Source organism: Mus musculus, chromosome 15 (assembly GCF_000001635.26).
Source record: "Mus musculus strain C57BL/6J chromosome 15, GRCm38.p6 C57BL/6J".
Classification (NCBI taxonomy): Eukaryota; Metazoa; Chordata; class Mammalia; order Rodentia; family Muridae; genus Mus; species Mus musculus.
In genome coordinates this window covers 37,761,177-37,786,725 of record NC_000081.6, presented here as the reverse complement: position 1 = coordinate 37,786,725, position 25,549 = coordinate 37,761,177, and the positions used below count along the sequence as shown (strand labels likewise).

The window sequence follows — 25,549 nt, the reverse complement described above, 5'->3', positions numbered from 1 at the left end:
CTGTTGCTCTTGTGCATAACACACTACTAACATAGGCATGTAAGTGTATGTTCATGTTTCTCCTTTGGCTGAGCACTCAGAGCTGACACTGCTGGATCGCTTGACACTCTATATTCAATCTCTTGCAACTACCAGATTGCTTTCCAGAATGCCTCCATGTCGCACACCCAGAAGGATCCTGACAGGGAGTGGGAGGAGAGAAAAGGCTGCAGAGGTGTGAGGGGTTTCTCCCACACCCACAGGACTGAAACATCGTCATCTTTGTCCTGTGTGGTATTAAATTTGGGAGCAGAAGTAGACATGGATCTGAGACATTTTCCTCAGATAGGTTGACCAGTTGTTCATGGGAAATACCTCCTGGAATTCTAAGTGTGAATTCAATCTAGTCTGGCAAACTCTGTCATTTGTCCCATGAAGGGTGGCAGAAACGAAGCAAGCTTATGTTAATGGGCTGTTTATATAGCTGTTGGGATAGTGAATTGGCTATGTGTGTGTCTACGTGTGTCTGTCTGTGTGTGTGTGTGCATGTGGTGTGTGGGTGTGGTGTGTGGTACATATGGTGTATGTGTGTGTGTGGTGTGTTTGTGTGCTGTGTGTGTAATGTGTGTTTTGTGTGTGTGTATGGTATATGTGTGTGTGGTGTTATGTGTGTGTAGTGTGTATGTATGGTATATGTGTGTGGTATTATGTGTGTGGTATATGTGGTGTGTGTGTGTGTGGTGTGTGTTATGTATGAGGTGTGTATGTGTATGAAGTGTGTGTGTGTGGTGTGTTTGTGTGCTGTGTGTGTAGTGTGTGTTTTGTGTGTGTGTATAGTATATGTGTGTAGTGTGTATGTATGGTATATGTGTATGGTGTTATGTGTGTGGTATATGTGGTGTGTGTGTGTGTGTGTGGTGTGTGTTATGTATGAGGTGTGTATGTATATGAGGTGTGTGTGTGTTTGTGTGTGTGGTGTTATGTGTGTAGTGTGTATGTATGGTATATGTGTATGGTGTTATGTGTGTGGTATATGTGGTGTGTGTGTGTGGTGTGTGTTATGTATGAGGTGTGTATGTATATGAGGTGTGTGTGTGTGTTTGTGTGTGTGTGTGTTTTTGTGGTGTTATGCCTGGGGAGTGTGAAAACAGTTTCTCGAAGTACTTTGGGAGTCAGGTTGGCTGCAGAGTGCTGCCCACAGAACTCTGCTCTTCAGCTTTGTCCTGGCAGGCAGTTATGTAGTCCAGGAAGTACCTAGCCACTCTTGTTCTCACCTCCTAGCACCTCCCAAGTGGCGAAACTGTCCTGACCATAAGCTAAGTGGGCTGTAGCCAGTGCACTGCTTGAAGGACACAGAAGAAAGGCTGGAGGGTGGCAGAGCAGAGAACATGGCATTTTGGAGCCCCATGGTCCACCCCATGTAAAGGGTGAAGGGAACCAGGGCACCCAGAGATGGAGGGACTCACCAATGGTCAGGGATCAGGGAACAATCGGTAGAACTGGGCTGAGAGTCTGGGCAGACAGTGGAAATAGTAGGGACATTTCTTGTTCTTCTAACTGGCTCTACAGTAGCAGACCATCCCTAGGCCCAGGTGATCTGATGTCTAGTGTTGTTCTGGTGGACCTGGTCCCTTGAGTACTCAGGCATGGCTTGAGGGGTTTGTAGCCCAAGAAAGCTCCATGAGAACCAGATATTAGTGCCACCAAGTGCATGCCATCTGAAGTGGGGAAAGAGGTTGGTCTCGTTCTGGGACTGGACTGAAGTCCTCTGTGCATGTGGAAAAGGCTGCTTTTAGAAGACTCAGAGCTTCCCTCCCTGCTGCCTGAAAAGTTGATGTCATGAGTGACACACAGGGTTCAGGCCTTGCTTCCTGTGTCCATGGAATCGACTGTCACAAACTAGGCACCTTGACACAGTAGACATACATTGATTCGCTCACAGCTGTGCAGGCTCTATATCCAGAGGCAGAGGTGTTGCTGAGCCCCACTTTTTCTAGATGCTCAAAGAGAAATAGTTCTTTCAATTATAATTAGTTAGTTAATTAATTAATTAATTAATTAACTTATTTATTTAGAGATGGGGCAGTCCTATGTTGCCAAGGCTGCTCTTGAACTTGTGGGCTCAGATGTTCCTTAGCCTTCTGAGCCTCTGGGACTCTGGGTGTGTGTCACCATGCCTGGTGGCTTGCCTCTTTTAGTTTCTGCTGGCTGTGGGTGTTTTGGCCTCCAAAGTCTGTCTTCCTCTCCTCTGTGGTTGATTCTGAGGATACTTTCTGTGGGGTGCAGGCCCACTTTCCGTGGGGTACAGGCCCACCTTCAGCACCCACACTGGTCTTTTTCAGTATCCTTACTTGCATCTGCAAAGAGCGTCCCTTTTTTTTTTTTCTAAAGAAAAGTTAATTTTCTCTGGTTCTGGGGCATAGTTTGGGGAGCCCATTCATTCTACCACCAGGCTTAGGGGTGCACATGCCTTTCTTGATTCTCTATTCTGTGTCAGACTTAGATTTTATCTCCCTCCAGAACCTAGAATACATCATTGTTTCAAAACCGAGTGGGGGTTCGGGGGCTGACAATATTAGCCCGACCTGACCTTCACAGGGAGTCTTCTGCACTTGGCTTTGCTCGATGGCCTTGGAGGGAATGGAGGGGAGAGGCTGCAGACACTTCCTGCTGAGGGCTTGCCCAAGTGCTTTCAGAAATGCCCTGAGAAAGTCTGAGGGAAGGCTGAGGGTGTTGGAGACATTTTAAGGAAAGAACTCAGAAGCAGGCCAGACTCAAGTTTCTCTCCCTTTAGAGAACATTGTTCAGAAATGTTCTATACAGGTGCAGCTGGGTCCTCAGCCAGCCTTACCATGTGTCAGCACTCCCACCCTTCGGCCAGGTGCCTAGATACATGTACCAAGGGTACAAGGTAAGGTTCAGTGCAGCTCCGTCATCTGCCTTACTAATTTAATGACAGGAGCCCACCAAGGGGGCTGTAGCAGGAACACCCATGCTAGTGCATGAATTATTGAGTTTGGTTTCCCGCACTGAACACCTACCCAGAGGAAGAACCTGAACCCAGTCACTGAGAGGCAATTGTATTTGAGTTCTGTTTCTCTGGGGAAGGGGAGGGCCTGAGTTTGGTTTTCCAACCACTTTGCTGTTTGACTTTGAACTAGAGTAAGGAAAAGAAAGAGAAACAAAAAATAAAAGGTGAGCTACTGCTCTGTTGTATCCCGCCACATCAGCTGAATCTTCATTGCTTTGATCAAAGTTACTTAGAGAATTAAGTTTCACCAGCTCACCAGCTGAAGGAAAAGGTTTGCCTTACAGCAGGAAATCAGCTACATAAACTGTAGGGTTTGAAAGAAATAAAAAAACAAGAGCCATTGTGTGTGTGTGTGTGTGACAGAGTGTGTGTGTGTGTGTGTGTGTGTGTGTGAGAGAGAGAGAGAGAGAGAGAGAGAGAGAGAGAGAGAGAGAGAGAGAGAGAGAGAAAAGTTCAAGTTGGTGATGGGAAGGATGGAAGGTTGTGAGGCTGTAGCGGTGCCCTTCTTAGTATGGGGTCCTGTACACCATGAAGCTGGCCTGGCCCTACACAAATGCTACTGATGCATCCTGCTTTTGACAGCTTATTTCCCAGAGAATGACCAGGGCAGCTTACTTTGCCTGTTTAGAGCACAGCTTCTTGGTAGGGGACCGGGCAGTGTATGGGCTGGGTAACTCCAGTTGTTGCCTCCATATCATCTTGGCTGGCTCCCTTCCCCCCCCCCCCCCCCTGTGTCCTAGACGTAGCCTTGGTCAGTGGTATCAGTACTAGTGTCTGTCTTCTGATCAACACTGGGTCCAGCAGATGACAGATGTGTGAGGGGAGGCAGGGCACAATTCTCTCGTTCCTTCTCCGGTCATCATGTTGGAGGTTGCCAGTCTGTATGCCAAGGCACACCAGCTTCTGCCAGCTGCCTTCTTGGTACAGCAGCGTACTGAGTTCCTATAGCCACTTCCTCTAGGACTACAGATGCAGGCATGCTAAAGCCACCCTAGATCCTTACCCTGGGTTTCACTGTTTACCTAAACCCCATTTCTCAGCAGGACCAAAGAACATCCTTGAAGTCTGGCCGAGATCCTAATGGACTCAGCAGCTCCGGACTAGGAGTTGACCACACCTTGTGCTAATGCAGAGCAGAAAGCCAAGCCAATAATTTTGATGAGTTTTCCGGACCAGCTTCAGGGGCAGGACCGGACAGGCAGTCTGTATTAGTTAGCTTTAGTTACTGTAATAAAATAGCTACAACAATCCGTTTAAAAAGAAAGTTAGTTTCTTGGGACTGGTAGTTTTGGAAATTTCAGTTTATTTTCATTGCTTAGCCTGGGGGAGCGCAGCGGCCATAGGAAGCTGCTCCCTTCTTGGTGGGGGGAGGGCAGACAGAATGAGGGGCTGGGCCCTGTGTCCCCAGTGGCTGCTTTGCTCATCTAACTTTGCAACTCCTTGCTAACAGGTTATAAATGGTCAAGAAGGGCTTCAGGGGCGGGGTGGGGGGTGGGGGAGGGGGGGATGGGGATAAGGTGATCACGTGATCTAGCATTTACAGCAGAACCCGCTTGTGAGGGAAAAGGAGTGCAGAGTGACCGTTCAAGGCAGATGGCGGCTGTGCAGAGCCACCCTAGTTAACCAGGACAGAAGAGAATTTTCTAAAAATGTTTTGTTTTTGTTTTTGTGTGGTTTTTTGAGACAGGTTTTCTCTGTGTAGCTCTGGCTGTCCTGGAACTCACTTTGTAAACCAGGCTGGCCTCAAACTCAGAAATCCGCCTGCCTCTGCCTCCTGAGTGCTGGGATTAAAGGCGTGCGCCACCACGCCCGGCTCTAAAAATGTTTTTATATTTTGCCAACCTACCACACTTTGGTTTATGAAATGAAAACCTGAACTTTGAAAAACAGAAAAAAGTTAATTTTTTAAAAGTATTGTATTTATTATATTGGTGTATGTGTGTGTGTTTGTGTATGTGGGAAGGTATGCTTGGGTGCCAGGACACAGCTGAGGAGGTCAGAGGAGAGCTTTGTGCGTTGGCTTTTTCCTCCCTTTTTATGTCATTCTGAGGACTTGAACTGGGTCTATCAGGCTTAGACTGCAACTACTTCAACCCTCTAAGTCACATTGCCAGCCCAGGTGTTTTTCATTTAATTAAAACATTTTAAGCTTTTAAAATGTTTTTGAGATTATAACATAATTACATCATGTCCTCTTTTTCTTCCTTCTGCCCAAAGTCTCCTAAGTTACCCCCTGCTCATCTTCAAACCCATGGTCTCTGTCTTTAGAGATTTTGTAAACATTTATTTATTTAGTGTGTGACTATGTGAATGTATGCCCCACAGGATACCACAAACCAGGCATCGGGGGCAGCAGACACCTATCAGTGCCCTCCTTCTACCCTGTGAGTTCCGGGACTGAACTCTGGCCTCGAGGCTTAGCAGCAAGTGCCCTTATCAGTTAAGCCATCTTGCTGGCCCCCAAATAGTTTAAAGAACATCTTTCTTAACAGACTGGTCCAAAGTTGGTCTGAAGTTGAGGCAGTAATGTGTTCTGCCTCCTAGATAGAGACACCTTTATTGCCTTACAACTGTATACTTATTATTTATTAGTGACGTTCCCTCTATGCCTACTCTTTATATGATGTTCTAATTAATATATTTTATAGTAGTGATCATTTTTGTTCAAGAGATGGCAAATTCACACACACACACACACACACACACACACACACACACACACACACACACACTTTTCCAAATACCTTCATATTTTTGGTTGCCTGGGTGGCATTTACAAGAGAATGTATGCTAGTCTGCTATTATTAAAGTGGAAATGTGTTGGGAACTATTTTTAGGCCCTTCTATACCTCTCTTTTTTCTGTGCCAAACCATTTAATTGTTCTATTTATTTTTTTCAGTTTTCATGATCCAAAGACCATGTATAGCTCCCTTCCTGCCATTCTAATCTGAGGCTCACTTCAGTTTACTTGACAGAGTGAACCAGTTCTTGCATTCAGAGTGGCTCCCTGTGGATTGATGCCTGTCTCTCAGTTTGTGGACACCTGGTGTCTTTTCACAGCTTGGTCAGAGCAATCTTAAACAAAGGTCTTTTTGTTTTTTGTTGTTTGTGGTTGGTTTTTTGTTTGTTTGTTTTGTATAAGAGATAGCAAATGTGGAGGCTTTCTGAGGTCTGCCGTGGGGTGAACATAACCCCTCTGGAGCCAGGCTAGCCAGACCTCCCACTTAGTTCTGCTTGTGGTAGCCGTGCGGACCCCATGGAGCTTGATTGCCAGGTGACAGCTGTTACAGTAGTAATAATGACAGTCCCTGCCCCACGGAGCTGTCCGGAAGGCTGAGAGAGGGAACTGGGTTTCCCTGTGCAGACACAGGCAGGATGTCTCATACAGGCTGCAGGCAGGATGTCTCATACAGGCTGCGTGCTGCTTCTCTGTAAGACCAGAGGTGATCCTACCTTTTGGGAAATAATTGTACGTAAATTATTCTAGGTACCTAGAGTAAAGAGACGCTTCTGGAGCTTGCTGTCCTCCTTACCAAAGGCTCCTGTTCTAACACATGTTCTGGAGACGTTCTTCTGAAGGTCAGTATTCGCGGGTGTTGTTTTCAGCAGGATTGAAATGAGAAATCCCCGTCTCACATCTGCGCTTTAAGGAACATGACTGCGAGGCTATCATGCATGCATCTGATGTTTGAAGGCACCCAGAGTTAACATTTGGGGTACTCTCTGTTATTATCTGCATGTAAAGACTTTTGTATGAGTCAATGTATAGGATGTCTATAGTGTAGCCACAGTGTTATGAAAGATATTTTTGGAAATCTGCTTGACCACTGCATGCATTTAAAGGAGAACGAACCTTGTTCAGTACTAGGGACAGGGTGAGTACTGCACGTGAGGTCTTAGCTGTGTACATTAGGGTGAGTGTGAGCACAGAGGGAGGCTTTAATGTGTCTGGGCCGGGTGGCTTTGGTCCTCACTTTATTCTGGTGCTGGAGGACAGATGGCTGCGGCATTGCTGTAGAGTTTATCTTACTGCACGTGAGGAAAGAAGAGGGAGGAAGCCATACCCTCCGCCCACATACACCACATACCCAGCCCAGTACATGAGCTGTTCCATGGGCATTTGTCACGTGACTTGGAACTGGAGGGTGGGAGGAAACGATGGACACTGAGTTCCCACTGCTTTGTCCTATGGAAGCTGTGATGACCGTTTCCACACTGGACCAAAATTCAAACAGTGAGAATCAAATCCATGCTGCCCCCTGAAGCCAGCACACATGCACAGGAAAGGCACAGGAAGACACTCATGGACTGTGTCCCCAGCCCAGGAGCTGCTCCTCTCCAAAGTTATGAATATAATGCATTATATTTTCATAATGCAGAAAATTTGTAAGAAGAAAAAGTCACCCATAATCCATATATTAAGAGGCAACTTGGAGTGTTTCTCTAAATTGTCTTACATGGTAACATTCTTCGTTGCATGGTCATGTTTAAATGGAGACAACATTATTTTTTCATTATCTGTGCCAAGAATTTTCATTTTATTTTATAATCTTTGCGGATAATGCTTTCCTGCACATACAATATCCATAAAGTAGGAATTCCTGCTTAGTGATTTTATTTTTGGTCATTTGGTTAAAATTTTCAGAAGTATTCTGGTCATTATGATTTTTATATAGTAACCTTTCTCGGTATACATTTCTAGGTTGAAGGTTTGAGCATTATGGAGATTCTTCACACAGTTTTGCAACTTGCTTTCTTTGTGGGTTGGAGCAATGCATGCTGGGTGTTGCATTGAGCAGTCTGGAATACCATCGCTAGAATACGTCTGATGACTTTGGAGCCACAGGCACTGTCTTCCCCTGTGCATCTCTTTGATTATGAATAAGGCTAAACGTATTTTTATTGGTGCATACCTGTGGCTTTTCTCCTTCCCCTGACTTTCAGTTACAGGTTCTTTGTCTTGGATGTCTTTCATGTCAGTTAAAATGACTTCTTTTCAAGTGAAAGAAGCAGAGTGTGCTTGCAATAAAGAGACACAACTCCGGGTGTGGATGTGCAAGGCCCGACTTGTCTGGGTTCATCTCTGCTTCTGGGTCTTAAAGGAGGCAATGTTAGGCCGGGTGGGGGCTTCTTTTCTTTTCTCTATGTGCTCAAACAAACATGGGTAGAAATACTAAATAAATAAATTAGTAGAATGTTTTTAAAAATCAGAATTTTTATCACCACTGAACATACTCAGGCTTCTTTGCTACCACTATTACTTAAACAATACCGATTATCTATTATTTAAACAATACCGTTTATCTACTAGCACTCATGGTGCACTGCTATGACTAATCTTGAGATGGCTTAAATGAAGGGACATAGTGCCTGGGTCATGTGCCAAGACTACATGACACTTGAGTACCTGTATACTTTGGAATCTATGAAGGAAGGGTGACAGCACCATAGTTTCAGTTGTCAACCTGACCGGAACCTAGAGTCACTCGAGAAGAGAGGACATCAATTGAAGAATTGCTTGGATCACGTTGGCCTGTGGCCATGTCTGTGAGGCATCTTCTTAATTGCTAGGTGATGTAGGAGGGCCCAGACCACTGTAGGCGATGCTATCCATACATAAGAAGCAGCCTGAGAAAGCCACAGGGAGCGAGCCAGCTAACAGCATTCCTCCAGTATCTCCACTTCAGTTTCTGCCGTGACTTTCCTCAATGGTAGACTTTCAGCCATAAGCTAAAGTAAACCTTTCTTCCCCAGTTTACTCTTAGCCACGGTATTTTATCACATATATAAAATGTAGCTACAACAAATACTTTTCTTCCAAGATGCCTAGAGGTTTGGCTCTCAAAGCCAGATGCATTGTTAAGACGTTAATCTGTGACCTGCTCCACTGTCTTCACTTTAGATCTAGACTGCGGGCAGAAGCTCTTCAGCCACGTGTGCCTTCCTTGGCACATTTGCTGCGAATACTTTCGCTGTGCCATTTGCCAGTCTGGCATTATGGATGGGGGAAACCTTCCCCTGCAATTTCTTCCTGAAGCACAGGCTGCTCTACCCTGTCAGAGTTGGATCAATATTCAGCAATATTTTGTCTGTTGATTATAAAATATTCTTAACTGCAAAAAAATCATCCTTTAATTTGACTGTAATTCATTTTTATGTAGAGCGAGGAGGAAATGAAGATCAAGATTGCTCATTTTCCTTCTTTAACATACTTTCTTGAGCATTTTCTTAAACTGGAAACCTCTTGGGGAAGGACAGTTCTGTAGTGACTGGAGATTCTGTGTCCACACTGAGAATAACTTGGTCTCAAGCCCCCCTGTCTTTGCCTTGAGATGCTGAGGGCCTGCGTGATCTACAGATCCCAATGTCACTGGGGTGACTTCTCAGACACCACCACTCTCTTGCTGGTTGGAAGGGACACAAAGACAACCTCATCTTCAGCTGAGAAGACTGAGCAGACCTCAGGGGTCCCCTCAGGCTCACCCTTCGCCCCTACCCGTGACTGTTTGCACTCTGTGACTTAGTGCGTTGTCCCATACCGTTTACATTATCTCGGGTGCTCTTCTGATTTCTATTTCTCAGCAACACATTCAGTTTTGGGACTTCAGTGGGATACTTTTGACCACTATGTGGAAAATGCAGCGAATTTCTCTGGAGATCAGGCTCTCTTCCCACCAGAGTTTTATTATTGTTCAACTGCATACCACCATTGCGCCTATGTAGTCCAGGGTGCCAACCAGAGGCTGTGGGAAATGCGCTTTTCCTTTCCTCAAAATTTTACTTTCATCGGGTTTTGGTTACTTTTTGTGACTTCAGACCTTCACTGAGGGATATTTTTATTTTATGCTGCACTCATCACACCCTTAGCCAAATCAGAGAGGTGCTTTTCATCTCGCAAGTCTTGTGAGTCTCTGGGTGCCATGTGCTATCCATAGGTCAGCATGGGATGCTGGATGATGCACAATTTATAAACTGAGGTGGCCTTGGTGAATCAACTTTAGATGTCTAGGCCTTTGTTTCTAACCACACTTCTCAGCCTCAACGCCACCCTCTTTGGACATGTGGGTTAGTCACTTGATCAACTAGAATCTAAAAATAAATTTAGAAGCACTGGGAGGCACTCCCCTTGCTGTGAATGACATGTGTTCTAAGCCACATGGTATAACTGTTTACTTTTGCATAATGCGTAGTGCTTAGCAACCAACAGTGGAAATGAAAGCTAAGAGTGCAGGCCATCTCAGCCGAGATGGGGCTGCTCGCCAGCCAAGTACCAGTGAGTGCCCCTTCCATCTGCTCTCCTGTGTGCTGTGGTCCTCTAGTTCTTGCTTTCTGCCTTCTTTACTGGTGGCCCTGTGGGGACCAGAAAGAAGGACAGGGCAGCCTGTCTGCTCCCACACTTATGGGTGGAGGTTTTTTTCCCTTTTAGGTCAGCACGGGTGGGGTGAGAGGAAGGAGGGCAAGCCTTGGCCACAACCGGTGTCTTGGCACTGGTGAGGCTGAGCAGGGTCAGAGGCACTGGGATACTGTGTCTGAACTTGTCTGAACTGTGGGTAGACTATGGGGCTTATGCAGGAGTGTGGCTAACTCTTGAGGAGCTCTCAAGTTAGAAAGCCCCCGTGGGGCGCCGTACACCATATACATTGTTGGGTAAGAATTCAGGTTGTGAAGAAACAGAGGAACAGCTCATATGTCAAGTGGCTGATTCTGAATGGAAAGCTACATGGGTTGTCTCTGTGCATAACTGTGGACCATGCCCAGTTTGTTCACTGCGAACCATGCCCAATGCACTCACTGGGGACCATGCCCAGTACACTCACTGCAGACCATGCCCAGTGCTCTCACTGCGAACCATGCCCAATGCACTCACTGCGGACCATGCCCAATGCACTCACTGCGAACCATGCCCAATGCACTCACTGCGGACCATGCCCAGTACACTCACTGCAGACCATGCCCAGTGCTCTCACTGTGGATCATGCCCAGTCCTTTTTGTCTCCAGTGTCTCTGAAGTTCTACGAAAATTCCTTTAATTTTTAGACTAGCAATTGTACTAAATCATTCATTCACTTCCTGATTTTCTCAGGGAAGAGAGGAGGAAAGGCCTTGAGGATACATATTTATTTCCCTTATTACTACTTTTAATTAAAGAATTCAGAGTCAGTACTTGGGGCGGGTGTGTGGGGGGGATCAGGCTACAAGAGATCCTGCCTCAACAAACAGCAAACAAACAAACAAACAAGAAAATCCAAGATTCTCTTTTCAGGATCGCCCCCTCCTCCATTCCTCCCCGGCTGCCCAGGGCTTGATGGAACCCAGGGCTTTGCACCTGACAGGTGTGCGCTGCACCACTGACTGACTGATACCCCTCGCACTTGCTTCTTACTTTCAGTGCATTTTAGGAAACAGATCTGAAGATCATTTCTTTGAAAAATGGAAATAGATTCAAAAAAATAAAGTTCTTTGCAAATTATCTGCACCATCCTCCTTTAGTAACATCAGTATATTTTTCTAAGCCAGAAAGCATAGATGAACAGCATAGAATGATTAAACAGTAGTTACCTGGAGAGGGACTGCATTTGCGGTCTTATGTAGCTTTAACAGAATGACACAAACCAGTTACATGGCAAAGCCCCCCAGCCTTTAGGTGAGTTACTTTCCAACCTCAGAAAAGATGGGTTCCTTGAAACAGGAAGTGATCACAGGACGGTGGTGTGGGTAATGAGAGAAGGGTTTTGGATCCAGCTGATCTGCTCTCCTCAAGTGGGAAGACAAAATGACTCATGGAAAACCCTCTTTCTCAAGCACCTGTGCGCTTCTGGAGGGTGATGCCCAGCCCCCCAACTCCCACCTCTGAGAGCAGACAGCAGGGAACTGACCAGAGCCCAGATGCAATGGAGAGGAGGCTTAGCTTACATCAGTTGCAGAGGTCTTGGAAGCTGGTTTATGGACCTGACAAATACAGTAACTGGTACCCAGAGAAAACTAGAGCAAGAGGATCTGGGCATGATACGAAGTGAAGATGAAAACATGACATCCCCTTGCCTCTGCGGGCATGGGGCACACACAGTACACAGATAAGCATACAGGCAAATACCCATACACATAAAATGTTTTTAAAGGTGGGTGGTGGGAACAATAGGAAGGCATCTAACAATGACTTCTGTTCTTTATATGCACACACACACATACATAAATGTGCATACACATACATGTGCATACACACACACACACATCCCTCCAGCTAGCCAACCATTCAGACAGACAGATAGACACACACACACACACACACACACACACACACACACACTGATTTAAGCTAACCATTTTGTAAATTAATGTTTTGATTTGGTCTTTTCAGAGCTAAGGGCTAAGATGTTGCTCAAACCACTTGAAGAAAATGGGGTTCACTGTAACAGAGATGACTACCACTCTTATTATTTTGTTCTTATGGGAAACCAGTGGCTCACATGTTACAACATGCAAGTGGAGGTCAGAGGGTAATGTTTGGGAACCAATTGTCTCCTTCTGCCTGTGGGTCTTGGGGATCACACTCAGGCTGCTAGGTCTGGGAACAGGACCTCGCTGGCCCATCTACTGTAAGGTGTTAGGGCTCAGAGTATGTGCTCTCAGCATGAGAAAGTCAGGACTCACATCATGGAGGCCACTGTGGAGACGTGGTCTCCAGCCACTGTTCTGCTAGGAAGGAACCCATGACTGAATCCAAGGGCAGCTGGGCTCTGCAGCTCAACAAGAAAGACTGGAAGGCGAAGAATGAAGTTGTTCTCTTTTTGGAGGTCATGTGGTTTCTGCTCAGTTAGTTTCTCTTTCTCTCCTACCATCTGTTTCTTCAGCTTTCCTGTGGTCCCTGAATGATCAAAATGCTCCAGAAAGCTGAAGCTTGAGTCTTACGCTCCCTGAGCAACTCTTGCTCACACCCATAAGCAAGCCACCCCTGTTGTGTTTTATAAAAAGAAAGAGAAGCCAGGGAGGGATGTGTTTGGTGGGGGTGCGGTATGGTGTCACATACGGCTGGCCCATGCTGAGGCATTCCTTCCCCCTGAGGTACCCTGAGGTATAGTATAGACTAGAGTTTATTTAAGGCATGGGAAGGGAGTTGAGGGGGGAGGAGGAGGAAGGGAGGGAGGGAGGGAGGGAGAGGGAGGGAGGGAGGGAGGGAGGGAGGGAGAGAGGGAGGGAGGGAGTGAGGGAGGGAGGGAGGGAAGGAGGGAGGGAGGGAGATGGGAGAGAGAGAGAGAGAGAGAGAGAGAGAGAGAGAGAGAGAGAGAGAGAGAAGAAGCTGGCCATGAACACCTGGAGAGAGAGGGGGAGGGGAATGGGGAAAGAGGGGGAAGAGGGTAAGAAGGGTAAGGGAGCAAGAGCAAGAGGAGAAGAGAAGAGAGTGAGGAGGGGGCAAGCAGGTCCTTTGTGAGTCAGGCACACCTGGTTGTTGCCAGGTAACTGTGGGGTGGAGCCTAGACTAAATGCCAATAACCCCCACTACTTCAGGTCTCACATCTGGGGCCTTGCAGGCTTTGGGAGGCGGCAGCAAGTAATGACTTTGGACTGACTGCTGAGTCTGCTGAGTCTATTCCCCAGTGCTTTTTCCTGGGCAGGGGGTGATGGGAAGGAGTTCACAGCAGAAAAGTATTATTTCTAAATCGAACTACATTCACATATCAATGAACATATTTGTTATCTGTATCAAATCTCAAATTAAAAGAATCCGTATCAGTTACTGATCCATTTTTCTTTAGATGGAAAATAGTAACCTAGCATCAAGGGGATGTAGGTAAAGTGAAAACTGGCTCAAAGGCAAAAGCCTCAAATAGTAAAACCACCAGAGTCCAAATCTTGTCACGGCTTTGGCTCCGTGCTTCTGTTGATTGGCTTCATTCTGTGGTAGATTCTTGTTTCGTGATATCAGGAAGCCCCAGAAACCTCTAGCATATCTGTCACTGAGCCACCTCAGCAGAGAGCTTGCGTTGTTACAACCGACTATCTCATGTTGGGTACTTCATAAGGAAGAGCTTTATCTATAGTAGCTCTGGAGGCTGGAAATCTAAGATCAGGTGTGCCGTTTGCTTAGGTTCTGGTGAGTGACAATTTTGGTTGTTTCTCAAGGTGACAGGGAATCAGAGAGTGAAGTTTCCTACCTTTTTACTGGCTACCTCATCCATGTCAGATAACTATGTCTCCGGGCCTACATAAAGGTATCCTCCAAAGAACAGAGGAGGCGGTTGGTGCTCAGAGACCAAGTTCGTCTGCAGAGCCCCTTTCCCCTACCAGCAGGGCAGAGGGCCGTCAAGGTTTCAGTTGAGCCTCAAACCCTGACCTAGACACTCTTCAAAGATAAGAGATAGAGTTTATCTGTGTCTTTGCCCCTGTGGATGTGGCTTGAGAGGATATGTTACATAAACAAAGTAGTTATAAATGGAGACTTCCAATGACATGGCTTATTTTATAACATAATTCATTATTGGATAAGTGGAATGGCAGTTTCTTGTGTAGTCAAAGCTAGAGGAGCAAAGGAGACAGGCACATAATAGGGACGCTTTGGGCCAAAGGATTTTTAAAGCCTCCTCAGCGGAGGGCCATGGGTGGGACACCAGTGGAACTTGGGCGCTGCGGAAAGTCTCTGATGGTAAAGAGAGTGAGTGAGTGGTCTCAGTGCCTGGACCAGAGTCCTGGTCTGCTAGCTGTGTGAGAGACTAGTTGTTTACCTTTGCGGCTTGCATTTCTTAAAAGGTATGGTCGTCTGTACCTGTCCCACAGTGATGGGAGATTACATGAGATTATTCATGCAAGGGAGCAGAGCAAGACACGTCCTAGTGAGTGAGTTCTCTACGGTGTAAGCTGTTCACTTTGTCCAAAGGCAGAGAGCGGGCATTGGGTGTATTTGGGGAGGAGGGAGGTAGCGTTTGTATGTTAGGGATATGTGTGAGCCTGAGGTGGGCACAGTCCTCCTCCTGTCTCCTCTTCCTCCTTGACCCCCTCCCACTTCACCCTCACTCTTAATCCTCCACCTCTTTTGCACTGGAGATTAAACCTAAGGCTTTCTGCGTGCTAGGTGAGTGCTCTGTTGCAGAGCTACATCGCGGCACAGAGTTCATATTTACAGAGAAGTCTCCTCTTCCTGGTTTGGCTTCCTTAGGGCTCCAGAGCCAAGTACCGTATCCTGACCCACCTATCATGCTTCTAGATTGTCCTCTCGCAAACCCGCCTTCTGCTTTATCACTCAGTGTCTTGGCCCTTGGGTTGGTGTGAGCCTGTCCCCCTGAGTGTCATCATATCTGAGCAATCAGATAAGATCAGATTCCTTAATGTACAAAACTAAAGACCTGGCCTTGGACCCATGGTGACCCCTCTGAAGCGTGGGCATTGTAAGGTGTAGCAGGAAACAGAAAGCTGGCCCACCCATTCTTGATTCCCCCTTGATCTTGTTTCTAAACTTTTCATAAACGGAAAAGCTGCATCTCAAACAACGGATGGGATTGGGCAGAAGCTGTCAGGTGCAAGGCGGTCACGTGGTGCTCTCAAATGCTTGGGGAAGGGTGCATTGGCGGGGCAATGCAGGGCTCTGACACAGGGTGGGCCAAAGTGAACATGGGTTCCCAGACCTCTTGTTTATCATGTGCCTGTAGGCAGAGCTCTTAACTGAGCCCCAGGTGAGTTCCCTGAGCAGTGAGGAGAGAACCTGAAGGTGAAGACAGCTGATGGGCCTCTGGCATCTCTGTCAACCTTATCTTACATCAAGCCCCGCCTCCAAGTGTTGCCATAGCACTACTGGTTTCCTTCCCAAAGTGAACCTAGGAGCCACAGGGAAGGAAGGTTATGCTGTCTTCTGGGCTTGAGCGCCTTCATGTCTGTCTTCCTTGTTGCCCTATTTGAAATGTGAGTTGATGAAACTTCTGCTTTGTGGAATGAAGAGTTACTTAATTTTAGGATAGAAAAGAAAGCCAGTTAAGATAGTTTATTAGAAAAACCATACTGGGCAGGGCGGGGTGGGGGTGGGGCGGGGTGCAGGGGAGAAGGAATAGTGGGGGGAGGGTAAAAGCAGGCTGGAATTAGTAGTTAGTTAGTTGTGGGACCTTGACACAACTCCTATTTCTAACCCACTACTCTCACGGGAATACTGAGCATATATAAACTTGTTACATTGAACTGACAATAATTAATTCAAGTTGTGTAGTTATTCTCAGATATTTGCTTCATCTATATGGTGTGCAATAAACATTAAAACCCGGTTATTTTAAAGAGCAGACAATGTTTCCGTTATCTAATAGGTGTGTTTTAGTAGCATCTGGAGATAACTTACAGGAGCTTATGCTAAGGCATTTTATTACACAGAAGCTACCATTTTCTCAGCTCTATTTCCAGCTTCACCTTCATAAGACAGGAAGGAAAATGTGATTTTTTTTTTCTATAGTGCTCAGACCCCTTCATCTGTAAGAGTTTGTGCACAATGCTCTCAGACGCTCTCTATCCCCTTAGATAATGCTGCTTGCAATTGTTATTTTACATTCTTCAGCGGGACAGTGAGAATCCATCATACTAGCCAATGAATGAACAGCCTCTTCTTACACACTGAGTACAGAGTTGTCATGGAGACGGACAGGATGACTAGGTGGTGAAGGAACTTGCTGCCGGGTCTGATGACCTAGTTAAATCCCTGGGACCCATGAAGTGGAGGGAGAAATCAGACTCCCAAGTTGCTGTCTGACCTCTGTAGGTAAAGAGCGGTGCCTCAGAAAATAAATGTGGGAAAATAAAAAGAGTTCTAGAGGCTCATGTTTAATATAAACAGAAATGGGACAACACTCACATCAAAGCCTCTTTGCCACGTCAGAGCAAGGTTATGGCTGGAATGCGCCGTCCCCGTGCCTCCTCTCATGAAGGAAAATCTCGGCACGGTGCTCCCCACACAGGAAGTGCTTGGTGGCATCAGCTGATGTATCAGGACTCAGTTTTCTTCCTGGGATCAACAGGGGAGGTAACAGTTGTCAACCTACTGTCTAAGTCAGAGACCTGTGCACACATTTTGTTTAATTTAAAATAATTAAAAACGTATTGCCAACTTAACAACAACAACAACAACAACAATGAATGTCTTATCTAAAAATGTGGCTTTGAGGCTTCTCTTGAAATATGTGCATATAATTCTGGGCCCAGTTCCTGCCTGGTGACACTTGGCTAACAGAGTACACAGGCACAGTCTATATCCATTAAACAACTCCCATCTCTTCTCCCAGCACCTGCAAGGCACACAAACTTCTACTTCCTGTCTCTGTGAACTGACTGCTCTGTGCATCTCACGTGGGATCAGACAGTATTTGTCTCTTATTTCATTTATTAGAGTAGCTGTAACTCTCATCCATATTTGTCCCAGATGTTGCAATTCCCTTCCTGTCTGAGAGGATTTTTGTGTCTATTCATCACTAGTGGACAGACACCAGGTTGTCTGTTTTGAGTAACACGCCCATGACCATGCTGGCCAAGAGCTGAGTCCCTGAAAAACAATGGTTTTGTTTTTGTTTTTGTTTTTTAAAGACAGGATCTTTGGAACATACTTTGTAGACTGGGATGAACCTGCAGCAATTACAGCAATCCTCCTGTCTCTGCTTCCTGAATGGTAGAATTACAGGCATGTGCCATCATGTCCAGCTAACATTTCTCAGCTGTGCCCTCTGACCTCTCGGCTGCTCTCACACAGCACTGGAGCAAGGCTGAGAAACAGTCTCTAAGATATCTCATGGAAGTGACAGAGATGCTCAAACTGTAAAACGTCACGGCTGGGGGATGTCTCTAAGACTTGATATCACAGTAATAAAATGTCAGGAAACACCATCTTGTGATTTATTCAGTCCTGGGTTTGGTTCTGACAAGTTCCTGTTTGAGAAAGAGTTTGAATGTGTTTGATTTTCTTGATCAGAATGAAACTGGTTGGCCTTTCTCCAGTTACTGTGCACGCTGATGAGACCCTTTAGTTTTAGAGCCTGGAAGACACTGAAGTACAAATAATTGAGATTTTATCTCTGATTTTTCAGGTTGTCTCATGGTAGGGAAAATGTGGTTGTTTTTTCACTGTGTGTTCAGTGGGCAGAGTTTTTGCTCTGTTTAAAATTGTTTAGCCTGTTTCTGAGATGGTTTTGAATAGGGTGTCTTAGTTAGGGTTTTCATTGCTATGAAGAAATACCATGACCAAGGCAACTCTTATAAGGGCAATATTTAATTGGGGCTGCCTTACAGGTTCTGAGGTTCAGTCCATTGTCATTGTGGTGTGAAGTAAACCATGGCAGTGTCCAAGTGGACATGGTCCTGGAGGAGGTTCTATCTCTGGTTCTGAAGGCAAACAGGAGAAGACTGGTTTCCACACAGCTAGGAGGAAGCTCTCTCAAAGCCCATCCCCACAGTAACACAATTCCTTCAACAAGGCCACACTTCCCCATAGTGCCACTCCCTGGGCCAAGCATATTCAAACCACATAGAGCACCATCTGTCTGAAGGTCATTATCTGAGGTGGGCGTATGATCAGCTTCATCATTATATGAGCAAAATATTGATTTCAATTCAGGATTTTAGAGACTTACACACACAGTGGGTTAGGATTTCCATCGCCAATAATTGTCTAACATTTTAGATGAATGCAGTTTAAGGTTTAACTTTTAAATTTTATTGATGTACGGATTTATTTTTGTAATAGAATCTATGTAGCCCAGGCTGGCTTAAAGTTGCAGTGCTTCCTCAGGCTCCTGTACTAGGGTTATATGCATAACCCTAGTATTTAACTAGCATTTAACTTCCTAAGAGAACACGTTGTCTTGGAGCAGCCACAGCAACAGAAAAGTGAGTTTGCAGGCAGCTTGGCATGTGGATCCAGATCCTCCCGCTCTTTCACTGTGGCTGGATTCATGCTTGCTCTCCAGGGGCTTCAGAGGAGTTTTAAAGCACAGCTCCATTCTAATGTCTCCTCGGAGCCTTATGATAACATTTCCTTAGAAGTGTTTAATAGCCTGGTCTCTCAAAGTAAGGCAGCAGACCTTTCAATATGCCACTTAAAGAAAACAGACCTCTCTCTCTCTCTCTCTCTCCCTCTCTCTCTCTCTCTCTCTCTCTCTCTCTCTCTCTCTCTCTCTCTCTCTCTGTTTCTCTCTCTCTCTCTCTGCGTGTCTCCCTTTCTCTGTGGTTTACTTATATCAGCTTAAACATTAAGTCATATTTCCAGGGTCAATCCTATATATTACAGGGACATATCATCTGATAAGTATTTGGTCCCTTCTGTTATGAAATAAGTGCATCAGTGGGGGTGGGGTACCTGGTGAGCCCATGCCAAGGTGCCCCCTGACAAATCATGGCACATAGCAGACCTAGTGGAAGGGGGGTTTATCTGGGGGAAGAGAGAGGAATGAGGACCTGGAGAAGGGATAGAGGCAGACAGACAGGAGCAGAGTCAGGAGGACAGGGAAGCGGGGACAGAGGATGAGGAAGAGGAAGAGGAAGAGGAGGGAGGGGGAGAGGGGGGAAGGGAAGGAGGGAGGGAGAGATGGGGGAGGGAGGGATGGAGGGAGGGAGAGAGAGAGAAAGAGAGAGAGAGAGAGAACACATGGAAACACAGAGAGAGTTGGGGTGGCAGTGTCCTTCTCTTTGCCACTTGCACCTGGCAGGGAAGGTGACAGATAACTGAAACTGTTGCCAGGTTCCTGGGTGGAGCCTAGGGGAGCCCCCACCCCCAGGAGATAACACCTCCAGCTTATTTATTTGTAAACTAACACATTTACGGGTCTGAGAGATGGCTCAGAGGGTAAATGCACTTGCTGTCGACCCTGGTGACTTGAGTTTGGACTCTGGGACCTAAAAACTGACTCTCAAAAGTTGTCCTTCGACCCCCACACTTGCTGGGGCACGTGGGCACCTACAACCCTTCCCCAACAAACAAATATACATTTAAACTTTAAGATATGTAGGGGAGACACCGGAAGTTAAGATCTAGTCTTCATTAGATCTCATAGAAAAGAACACCCACCCAGGGCATTCTTTTCTACCTGCATCCCCCCTTCCTCCACTGCCTTAGAAGTGATTCACTTTCCTATGACGACTCCAGGAAGCCTTGCATTATGAGTTTAGCATGGGCTCAGCAAAGGAAGGTGCTTTTGCTGTTTAGAGTTGATTTGTAGGCTTTGGGGGTTCCCTGGGATGGAGGTGTCAGTTTTCCTCACACTTCTTTTTGCATCTCTATTGACCTAGGTCTCAGCCCTGTTTGCTCCTCACAGAGCCCACACACAAGGGTCACCACAGTTTGGAGTGTGCAGAATCCTCACAGCTCTTAGAGAAAAGGGAACGCCTATAAGCAGTTCTGATCATTTTCATGAGACACATGGAGGAGGCCCAGCTGAATCTCTTCCTCTCCCGGAGACAATCATTGTCACAGAAGGTAGAGGACTATGATTGGCCAGCCCCTGTCATGTGACTATCAGAGCACAGCAGGAGGAAGCAGATAGATTTAATCCAATCATATAATCTGTGTCTGAGAGACCCCAGGAGAGCTACTTACCTTCCTGACCCCCGCCCCATTTCCTTATTGGCAATGAGCCCAGTGCCAACGCCCAACCTCTTGTAAGGGTCACAGAAATTATACACACAGTTCCCCTGGCACACACCCTGTTTCTTTAATGTTATCTTTCACTTGTTTATCTTTCACTGAGCTAATTTCACTTACACAAACTTGCCAATTGCATGCTATAAGCCATAGAATTGAGAGGTAGAAGTTATGGGGAGATGGGACAGCTGGCAAGCTGCTCATCACATGAGCAAGGGGACCTGAGCTGTCTTGAGGCCATGTAGCAATGCACAATACAACCCCAGTGCAGCAGGCAGAGGAGGAGGATCCTGGGGCTGCTCGCCAGCAGTGCAGCCGAGCTGGTGAGCTCCAGACCAGGGCGAGAAGCCACCTGAGAAGGAAGTGGACTGCATTTCTGAGGGATGGCCCTGAGGTTGTCCTCTGCTCCACACACATGGTACATGCATGTGGGCCTGTGCACCTGTATGTACGCTCTGATGTGTATATATGCACACACATGTGGAAAAGCTACAGATGAGTAACTCCCCAGCTCCTAGGATACTTGCTCTCGGAGGGACACAGTTGGATTGATCAGTCCTGGTGAGTTTTCACTTCCGTGGATCCATCTATTTCTTCCTCAGGAAGTTGCAAGGTGGAAGAAGCTGCGTTTATTTTTATGATGAGTGGTCTCCTCAGTTAGGAAGTTTGGGACTGCTGGACACCAGTTTGACACCAGCAGGTTAAAGGATCACTCTCATCTTTTTCTTCCAGAAACTGTCTGGAGTGATCAGAACCGGACCAGACAGTGCGTGTCCCTTCAGGACCCAGGCTCTCAGCTTCCATTGTCGTTCCATTTCTAGTTCTTAGGTTCGTTGTTAAAGAGGTAACGAGGGCCTTGCAGTCCAATGTGTCAGCTGCAGCTTGAAACATCCTATCCGCCGTCTTCTGAGTAGAGATTAGAAAAATCAGGCATACAGCCAGGTAGCCCTGTCAATTAAGTGTCTTAAGGATTTCTATACAAAGTCTTGAGACTGAAGAGAATTCCCTTTAAGAGTAAGGGTGGGCCCATGGTGATCAGGAACCAGAAGTGCAGCCCCTCCCCTGAAAAGTAACTCTCAAGTTGGTCTGAGACTCCTGCTGGCTTGGACCATGGTGCACTCAGAAGTGACCCAGCTCTAAAGAAACATATTTCCTCATATTTCCTCAGTCTCCGTGCACTTACTTCAGGGTCCATACAAGGCCACTAAGCAGAGCTCCTTCCTTGGAGCTCTCCCCCTGCCTCAGCATTTTCCTCACATTCTCCTACTAATCCTACAGCTGTCTGCTGGCTCCTCTTCTTTGCCTTTCCACTCTTCTTGTGTGAGATGAGTGCCCGAAGCCCCCAGCTCAGGGCTGCTTAGGCAGCCATCAGAAGCTTTAGCTTCCCAAGTTCAGCTCACCAAAATCCAAAGAGGGGGAGGGGGTGCTGGAGAGATAGTGTGGTGCAGCGGTTAGAAGCGCTTTGGCTTACAGAGGAGACCTAGGTTCCATTCTCAGCACCCACATGGGGTAGCTTACAACTGCCGGCCACCCCAGCACTTCTCCCACCTTCTCTAGGTACATGCACATGGTGCTCATGCACGTACCCCCCCACACACACACACTACACACACACACACACACACACGCACTACACAATACACTCTACACACACACACTCTACACACATACACTCCACACAGACACACACATAGACACACACACTACACACACACACATACATACACACACTACACACACACACACACACACACACACTACACAATACACTCTACACACACACACTCTACACACACACACTCCACACAGACACACACATAGACACACACACACTCCACACACACACACACTCCACACACATACACACACTCCACAACACACTCTACACACACATTACACACATACACACACTCCACACACACTCCACAACACATTCTACACACACATTATACACACACACCACACACATACATACACTCCACAACACACTCTACACACACATTATACACACACATTCCACACACATACACACACTCCACAATACACTCTACACACACACACTCCACACATACACACTCCACACATACACACACACATACACACACACTCCACACACACACTCATACACACACACACACACACACTACACATACATACACACACTTCACACACATACACACACTCTACAACACACTCTACACACACATTACACACATACACTCAACAACACACTCTACACACACATTATACACACACACACTCCACACACATACACACACTCCACAACACACTCTACACACACATTATACACACACACACTCTCCACACACACACTCCACACAGACACACACTCCACACCACACTACACACACATTATACACACACACACTCTCCACACACACACTCCACACAGACACACACTCCACACACACACTTCACACACACACACACACACACACACACACACACACACACACACACACGTCAAAATGCAAATGCTGAGACAGACTCCACTGTGCTCAAACTCACAGCAGCTTCACCTCTTTTTGTGGTCTCTGTTTTTTAATTTTGCTCTATACAGGTTGAAGAAGCATGTAAGAGCTTGGCCCCTTACTAAAATAAATAGAAGAAAATGGACATAACAGCAACTAGAAATGCCTGTTTCAACCGATCAGTTCCATCAACTCCCTCCCTCTTCACAATGAAAACCACCTCTACTGTTCCATGAAAAGCAGTGCACCTGCCTCTTAGATCACCATGGCTGCTTAAAGGGACAGGAGGCAGAAAAGAGACAAGAGACCTTCAAGAGACATGAGGCAAGAGGCAGAGTCTCTCTTGAAGGAAATTCAATGGTCTGCCAGAGACAGAAAGACAGCTGTGACTCTTTACAGAGAGATGCATGCTGGAAAGAGTTGCAAGTCTGTAGTAGCTCATGGTCCCCTCCCCACCCCCACCCCCGTGGTCCCACCCTCCTGAAGTTGCTCACCCAAGGTGAGACAGGATGTCCCAACAGATATTTCTTTCTAGGATAGCCAGGCAAGATGGAGCAAGCTTGTCTGTAACCTTGCAGGAATCCTGTTTCACAGGTGAGGCACTCCATCACCATCCATGAAGAGTGACTTAAAGAACAAAACCAGCTAGGGGCTGGAGATCTGCCTCAGCAGCTAAGAGCACTTATGGCTCTTGCAGAGGACCAGGGTTTGATTCTCAGGACCAACAGAGTGGTTTACAACAATCTGTGACTCTGCTCTGGGATTCCTATCCTTCCACTTCACAGGCACTGCACACACGTGGTCCACACACACATGAGGACAAACCACTCCTGCACATGCAATAAAATAAATACCTACAAGAAATTAAACAGACTAGTTCAGACTAGGTGGCAGAACACTAGCACACACGAGGCCCTAAGTTAATTCCTGGAACTGAGGGGAAAGAAACCAACAACGTGAAAACCCATACTAGAGTGATGGCATAGTTCTCTAGTGAGAATTTAGTACCCATTAGGAATGCCTTGCAACCTGCAAAGCCCGGAACATCGAGCAAATGCTCTCTACTAGACCTGCAGGTCAGGAACTAGCAGAGACACATGGGCCAAAGATGTACTCATAAACACGAGGGTGACTGCTAGATTATTAAAGGCAGCTGCAGAGAGATGGAAGATGGAAAGGAAGAGAGGCTGCGTCTGAACTTAGGCAGGATCACATTCATCCAAGCAAGGGGGCAGTTTTGCCACTCAGTCTGTGAAGATGACCAAGGTGCCTACAGAAAAAGATGGGATGTGGCCTCTTACTGGGGTGGAAACGACTTCCATAGTCAGCAAGAGAAGCTGGGACGTGTAGTCTTCGAGCAGGAAGTTATCGTTCCTAACTCTAAAATGTGAGGTAGGGGTGTTACAGCTGTCTTCTGTTGAAGAGGGTCTTTATTAGAGGGGCGGGGTCTTACCTTGGTGAGCTGCTGCAATAGATCAGGTGATTGCTGTCTTGTATTCCTGAAGAGACTTGGAAAATACTTGTTTGAGGGCCATAAGCAGATGTCTTGGCTATGGAGCGAAGCTGAGAGATTTCCTGGTGAGACTGAGGGATGAGGGGAGATGGAGTGGGCCAGTGAGAGAAAGAAGGCATAGAGTTGATTCAAAGTGACAGTGACTGGTCCCATTGCCAACCCGCTTCACCGAAATGAGCCAGCAGAAGTAGGCGGGAGCACGGAGCAGCAAAGGCAGGGAGCCGGAGAAAATAGAGAGCTGATGTAAGGAATTGTATCTGGCCTGGGATAAAAGGCACGGAGTTCCAGTTTAGCCAAAGTCCTCGTGCAGATGCATCAGGAGTAAATGGAGCTGTTGTAGGGCGAGAGCTGTTGCGAGAGCTTGCTTGGAACATTTTGTTTGCATATAGTTGGGGGACGTTCAGTAAGTAAAACATTTTAAAAACAAGGTAACAACGCAAGTATGAGAATAATAAGGGCAAAAGTAGTGAGCCTGGGAGGAGCCAGAGCGGGAGAGAATCACAAGAGACTTTAGCTGACCCTGTTTTAACCCAGTTAAGATTTGTTGGTGTGGAAGCAGTATGCTCACAGAGGAGGGCACAGGTCCTGTCCTCAGCAGCAGTTGCAGCTAATCCATTTTAATTGTGGATATTGCAGCAGACAGAGACAAGCTGGTCCTGAGATTTTAAGCTGAGCAAGCTGGTAAGATAGAGATGTTAACTGATGCCTCAGTCCAGCTGTTTTAGTTCATGTTTTATACATGGCTATATATAGTTTAGTTGAGTCCCCCAAGAGTGGCAAGAAGGGATGAGCTAGATGGTCCATGGCCCATCAGTCACCTTTCAAAGGTCACCCAAACTGCTTTTAGTGGTCAAGGGGTATTGATCTCTCTGTGACTGCTTCAAGGTTGACAGAAGAGTAGCAAGCAGTTAAGAGTGCTCAGAGGAAGGTCCATCCAAGG

General features: G+C 46.5%; 1 protein-coding gene across 21 annotated transcripts in view; it reads left to right on the top strand.

The window, feature by feature from the left end:
- Ncald (neurocalcin delta) overlaps positions 1-25,549 on the top strand; it is a 426,345-nt gene that overhangs the window by 5,794 nt on the left and 395,002 nt on the right. For 12 of the 21 annotated variants that reach the window (NM_001359844.1, XM_030248647.1, XM_011245364.3 and 9 more), the window contains exon 2: positions 6,499-6,590. The exons of the other annotated variants lie outside the window; for them this stretch is intronic. The gene's annotated coding sequence lies outside the window, so the exon portion shown is untranslated. The remainder of the gene's footprint in view (positions 1-6,498; positions 6,591-25,549) is intronic. 21 annotated transcript variants of the gene reach the window in all.